We start from the raw sequence: 7,081 nt of genomic DNA, 5'->3' as shown, positions 1-7,081 counted from the left end.
CTACATCAGGGGTCACCAACCTTTTTTGCATGCGGGCCACTTTGGCACTAAGGAGAGCTGTGGCGGGCCGCACTAATAAAATGTTAGGTAGGTTGACTCTTATGCTAGAATAGAACGAATTTCGTACCCAGTATCCAGCGTTACATGTTGTTAATATTTGTCTTAAAATACCGCAGTAACACAATTAGTCGAACAACGCTACTGCTAGGCCAAGCTCCTTTAACAACACTTTTGACTTCTTTAACAATGTCTAATAAACGAGGCCACTTGTTTTGCGCACTTATAGCGAGGCGAGTGGTTTCATCAGAATATTCATCGCCAAGCAAGAGTGGTGTTGTCAGTTCGCTTCACAAAAGATATCTTGCAATTAACAATTTCAGCAAACATGGAAATGTTTGACACATCGCAATACAGGCAACAATAGTGACCTGCAAGCATATCAGCGAAAAATAGGCTCCAATAGCAGGAAAAAAGACACCAGGCACCATGAAACAAACGCTTGTGGAAATCACCGAAAAATCATAGTTCTATCGTAATTCATGAACAGTCTTCCCTCTAAAAAAGCAATGAGCTGGTTTTTCATCCTTTTTGTGAGAGTCTATTAAACCGTCTTTCTTTTATTATAGACAACTGTCACTTGCGGTGCTTATTAGCGTGGCAAGAATTTGTTGATTAACAACATTTTGCAGTACTTGCTTCGGCAGTATATATACTAAAATTGGAACGATACAGAGAAGATTAGCGTGGTCCCTGCGCAAGGATGACACGCAAAATCGTGAAGCGTTCCATATTTTGCCAATTTATTATAAATTGAGTTGGCACACCGACCTATTTTGCCAACAAAAACTTGCATAAAGAGAATACTGCTCGTGAAACACAATAACGGTGAAACGCACACTAGTGTTTATATGATATTTGCAAACTTAAAATAAGCAACCCTATGCTCACAGAAATTCGAAAACAGACGTTTTGATCAACCACTGGGACAATGTGGCTGGACATCGCATTGGAATAACTTTAAGCAACCCCCACCTAGAACTATAATCTGATTGGTCGGTCGGTGGAATCGTATGCAAAGCGAAAATATGCTTCCCGGAAAGTATTTTTTGCCTTCGTGCTCTTTAACTCCTCAAGAAATGTATTTTTGGTTATACTTGTACAATGATACCTTCCGCGGGCCGCAGCGATACAGCGTGGCGGGCCGCCAGTTGGTGACCCCTGCTCTACATCAAATATAATTATGTGCGGTAGGTGTGTGGGTGAGGTAGGTGTGTGGTACAAGTAGCACCTTTGAACCCTGGGCAGTCGCCATGGATTGTTACACCATGGGTCTCTGGGAACACTGGTCTTGATCACACACCAAACTAACAAGTGGGTCCACGTCCCACCTCATGGGCAACAACCTCGACTGGTTGGCTAAAACTTGTTAGAAATTCTGCTGCCTTGCAGGAAATACTTTTTTAAGTAAAGGCTAGGCCCACCGCCAATAACTGTGGTTAGCGTCAGGAAGGGCATCCGGCTGGAAAATCTATGCTCCAAAATATTATTTAAATGCAGCAAAAGATCGGCCACCCCCACTAGTGGGGAACAAACCGACGATGGATTATGATGATGATGACTTTCTAAAACCTCTACATCTACACTACAGCATGTTTCACCCTGAAAGGAGGATCATCAGGAGATCCTAAAAAATATGCAAAAGCAATAAATCGGTGATACCCGAAAATATGTTAAATATTATAACCTTAATTTAATCTGCAAAAAAAACATCAGAATTACAAAGGGCTTCCTCCATCGGTTATCACAAAAGCCTCAATTAAGAAACCCAAATAGAAACCCAGCGGATTGATAGCAAAACTTGTGACGTCATAAAGAAGTAAACTGCAATAAAATTAAGGTAACCTGTAGTAAGTACTTTGTGTGGAGCTACATGTACTTGAGAGGTTACGGTTATTTTTTTATTAACCTGTAGAAATCAAATTACATTTATGTTATTTAGAAGAGCGCTTTATGTGTTGGAATGTTTGTGCTTTGTGGTGATTAAATCCGCACTATGGCAGTAAAGAGCTTGTTTGGAGACTTAGTAAAGATAGTGTTCTATCGCAGTGCTTCCCAAGCTAGGGGTCACACCAGTAGCGTAGCCAGCAATTTTGAAAGGGGGAATTTTGACGACCCAACGGCTGGGGGGCGTCCCCCAGAAAACTTTGAAGAATTACTTTGAATTTGGTGCATTCTGAGAGTATTTTCAACAAAATTGTGGGTATGAATATTCCTGTAAAATGGTGCTGTCCGGTGGCATAGCAAAAGGATAAGAGCATGTTTTCTTCGGCATTTTTCGGAAACAAAGCTAAGTCTCTATGTTTTGTTGTTGCTAATTCCTGGCTGAGATTTTTGAATGTTTGGTATTGGCAAAACTCGCTCTTTTAATGCAGTTTTGTTTAAAATTAGGCAATTTTTTTAGACTGAAAGCATCATTCTCAAGCATAAAGACACTGAAAGCATCATTCTCAATATTGTGACGTCACACGCGTGCCAAAGGGGGGTTGTAACCCCCAAAACCCCCCCTTAGCTACGCCACTGGGTCACACAATGAATTTTAGGGGTCGAAGAGTATAGTATGTAGCCCCAGGTCACATGCAAAAGTTATGTAACGGGTAATCTCCTATCAAGGATATAGACAGCACCCACAGGATGTATGAGGCATTTCGACAACGAAAACCGCGCTTCGTCGTTGCTTGTTGGATTCATCAGAAGGACAAACGATCCCAGACAACAAAGTCCTTCGATTTTACATTGATTCAACTTCTGCAGACGTTAAATCAATGTAAAAATGACGGATATTGCTGTTTTGAAAGTTTGTGAGAAATCAGTATAGGCTACAAAGCCATCGTTTCTGGCTTCTCTGCTGATTACAACAAGTTAAAAACCGTAGGTTACAAAATTGGTAAAAAACTTCGGCTATCAAATTGTTGCGATTGTTCACAGCAAAAAATAACCCCATAAAACGTGGCATAACAATGGCTCAAGGCTGGTCAATGGTCACTTTCAATTTTGTTCAAAAAGAACAAGCACTAATTTAAGCCTACCAGTGTTTAATTTACAACTAAAATTTTCGAAACACAAACAATTTTATTTCCACCAAACTTACGTTGCCTTAGTTTTTCGCATTACTTTCTTATATGGAATTACACTTTCTTTCATTTCGACGTCGTTTTAAATCTATCGCTATAAGAGGTTTTCTATCTTTTGATTGATTGAATCTTTATCCTCGGACTGGGAAAGCTTCTTGCAGAGCTTAATCCTGGCAGTTTCGCATACTTGTAGAGGCTTTGAATCATTGACGCAGGCCCGGTCACCGAGATAGACAGAGTGAAGTTTCCGATTGTTAAAGTCTTGTTGCCAGGGAACTATTCGATCCATTAGATGTCGCTGAATGGAGAGCAGTCCTTAACGTGCGTTGCTCAAGCGCACACCCCGAGAGTCGAACCAGCGCCGCTTGATCTTGAAGCTTCGTTCCAGAAGTACCGCGCTAACCAATTGAGCTATTGGGGCTAAGATTGCCAAAAAAACATTGAACATATTTCTGAAAAGTATTGGATGGCTTCTTTCCTCGAGTGATTTTTATCTTTATGAGAGTAGACCATTGGGGGACTGTGCCACTATGCAGCCATAGAGTTAGACCCATTCAGGATTTAATCCAACACTCCGTGCCAGAAAATCTAACTTTCAAAGTGCATTTTTGTGCAAGTTAACTTCCCGCTTATTTCGTTGATTAGACGTTGAATGAAGTAAATTCAACATGAGATTTCAAAGTTGTTTCAGTGAGTTTTACTGCATCAACATCTTGATTGTTACCCGCAGTAATAGTGTCGCCAGCAAAACCGCGTGTTGCTTTTGTGTTTGTAAATGGATCCGACGGTTTTTTATACTTTGAACTGAATGAAATTACGATTTGATCGCATCAAGTGCGGATATCTGTTTTAAGCGAAAGCGAAAAAAAGGAAATTAAAGTGTGCCGGAAATGCACTTCTTTCACAGTTTAAATTTAACAATGAACGTTTTGAATGATAAAGTAAAAACATTTTTGTGCCTGATTTATTTCAACATTTCTGCTGTGTTATGGTAAGTGTTGTTTAGATGCCTGTGAGGGTCAGAAAAACAAGCTAAACTAAATTAATTTGCGAAATACAATTATCAAAAGATGATTTCTTGAGTAAGAATGCATAGATATAAAATCACAATATGACAGTTTACATTTTGTTTAAAACTTTGATTCCGGTCAATTTAATCAAATTAGCACGAGTAGAAGTTATGTAGTCTACTATTGTAAAGGTAAAGTTGTGTATTGTGTAAGAAAATTTTGAACTTTTCGAAATGATGTTTACAGTGATGGTAACGATATATCACATGAGAGTCAAGACTTTGCAAAGCAGCATGAGATCTTCCACGGAACACTGAAATAAAATTACAAGCAGTGGTTGAGAACTATGTGGCAAGAACTAGTGGTGCGGTACTGATGAGCCCAGCCTCATGGGCGAAACACGTGTCTATCGCTGAGTTCTTGCTACAGTTGACTGCCAAAAAACACACGGGTTGGAGAGAGTTACTGTGCCTAATATTGAACATTTTGGGTATTAAATATTGTAGTGTTGCTCATGTTAATGCATGCTGTTAAGTAATCAATATTTTGAACAAGTAGTAAAAATACAGTTTGTATGATAGAATTCGTAGCTTAAATTAGGGATTACCTCCATTTCAAAAAAATTACCTGTTGGGAAAACTACACCTAAGTTATCAAAAGTTTATAATATGCATCCAGCCAGACGTAGGCTATGTCCAGAGGTTGAAAATTTAATCCAAGTCGTCGGAAGGCAAGACAGTCAATATTTTTTCTTCTTTTAAACGTGTCATGAAGTGTAAGTTGCCTAAGACCCGACTGCGTCCTTTCGATTCTTGTCGAACTGGCGTATTTCGAGCTTCGTGGAGACACCCACATCAGCCCAAAAATGTAATGAAATACTAAAAATGGAATGTATCATTCATACACCGTGTTGTAACTCGAAAGTGATGGGTGAATTTGATTTTTAAATTTTTTTTTTTGTGTGTCACACGGCCGTAGTCCAGACATCACACAAGCTCTTGCTCTATCGAAGTCTTGTTCAGGGCATTTTGCTTTCAGACCAGGGCATTCGAGCCAATATTGCTACTGCCTGCATTTTTAACTTTTTTAACTTTTTTAACTTTTTTAACTTTTTTAACTTTTTTAACATTTTTAACTAGCGATGCCTCAACCGTTCTCAGACGGTTGAGGCATCGCTAGTATAGCTTATGCTGGTTCATGTTTACCGGGAGGAAGGTTTTCTGCAAAAGAAAGCTCTACATATTCCTCTGCCCCATTAGCCCAGTGGTTGCGCGCCCGGCTCAAGATCACGCGGTGCAAGTTCGACTCTCGGGGTGTGCGCTTGAGCAACGCAATGCTCTCCATTCAGCGGAACTTAGTGAATGGAATAATTCCCCGGCAACAGTACTTCAACAATCGAAAACTTCACTCTGCCAATCTCGGTAACCGGCTCTGCGTCAAAAGCCTCTACAAGTATGTGAAGCTACCAGGAATAACCAATCAAGGCTTTGTCAGTCCGAGGATAAAGAATCAAAACCACCCAACCAAACCAACCAACCTTAGTCTGTTGGTTGAAGCATGGTTGAAGTTAGTTCGGCTGCCAGCTTTTCCTACCACAGTTGGATTCGTATGTTGGCAGCAACCTCGTCGAACTAGTCCTAGTGGATTAACTGAGGCAAGAAAACTTTTTCTTAATTTCAATGGCCTACGTGCTAGAAGTTGACCATGCAGCGGGTGTCTCAAATGATCCATGTTCTGGCAAGATTTTTCATTTCTATTGTTCACATTTCTTCAGACTTGAGGGAGAACAATTTCAGACAGAATGTGCAGCGACTTGATGTTGATTGGTTTTGGACAACCAGTAATTCACGGGGTTAATTTTCTAAGAGTTCGTTAAGGGGTTAATTTTCTAGGCATGTGCCGAGCGTTCCCACACTAGACAGGCATATTTTGCAACCAAACAGTATAAGACTAAAGCAGCCATCTTAGCTCTTACTTTTTCGATATGAGTTTTGTATGTCAAAAGACGTATAGGAAATGGGGTCCAGGAGGAGGGGGTGGTCGCTCACCTGCCTCAAAAAAATCGCAAACTTGGGCTAAAATGTCCAGTTATTTGGGCAAATTAGGCTATAAAAAATCGTAAATTTTCTCGTTTTTAAAAATGTACTTACAAAGACAAAATTTGAGAAAATTTTGTTTGCACCCCCAAAATGTATTGTTTTCCTGGAGCAATGTCAAGGACTTATCTATGTGAGATTGATAAAATGTGCTAGTTTGGTTCCATTTTAAGAGGAGGAGATGTTAATTCGGCATGAGGCATTCCGGGATCAAAAATGGAATGCGCAAACTTGATACAGCAAACACTGTGAGTTTCCGTGTTGTAGCTTGGTCAGCCAGTCCGGAGTATTGCTGAGTGGGCCTACTGTCTCCGTAGAAGTTAAGTGTTTGCGGTATGATGTGATACACAGCCTGATGTAGACTAAATTACTTGCGTAAAACTTAGAAAATTGGCTGGTTAACATTAAAACTTTCACGGTTTGCTAAGTTTCGTCTTTACAAAGTAGCCTAGGTTAGCAGAGCACATGGCAGCGATAGCTCAGGTAACAAAATGATTTTTTCAGGGAAACCAAAGAAATTAAAGCTTTAGATATATATTTTCAATACAGTAGGCCTACCATATTTTCATCACCCAAAAAGAGGACATATTTAGTAAGCAAGTAAAATGACAGTGGATTTTTACGTTTAAACAATTTTTATATCTTCTTATATGATTATGGCAGTGTTGTACGCGTCAATGAATTAACTTGACGGCGTCAGCGTCAGCGCGAATTGCCGAAAAACTTCACGGCGTAAAGTACTGCGTCAGCTCTTAAAGAAATTGACGGCGTCAGCGCTAATTTCTATCGCTATTTTAGCCAGGGTCTCACAAAACATTTTGTCCTACAATCTGATGCGTTTGGG

The 7,081-nt window shown here is 40.0% G+C and overlaps 1 non-coding gene across 1 annotated transcript; it reads left to right on the top strand.

Annotated features, from left to right (window-relative positions):
- The first annotated feature begins 688 nt into the window (after positions 1-688).
- LOC145777790 (U6 spliceosomal RNA) lies at positions 689-795 on the top strand. Its single transcript, XR_014290366.1, has one exon. It is a non-coding gene; the product is annotated as a U6 spliceosomal RNA (small nuclear RNA).
- Positions 796-7,081: the final 6,286 nt, after the last annotated feature.

The sequence above is a fragment of the Aplidium turbinatum genome, chromosome 9, assembly GCF_918807975.1.
Source record: "Aplidium turbinatum chromosome 9, kaAplTurb1.1, whole genome shotgun sequence".
Lineage (NCBI taxonomy): Eukaryota > Metazoa > Chordata > Ascidiacea > Aplousobranchia > Polyclinidae > Aplidium > Aplidium turbinatum.
This window is presented reverse-complemented; position numbering and strand designations above follow the sequence as displayed.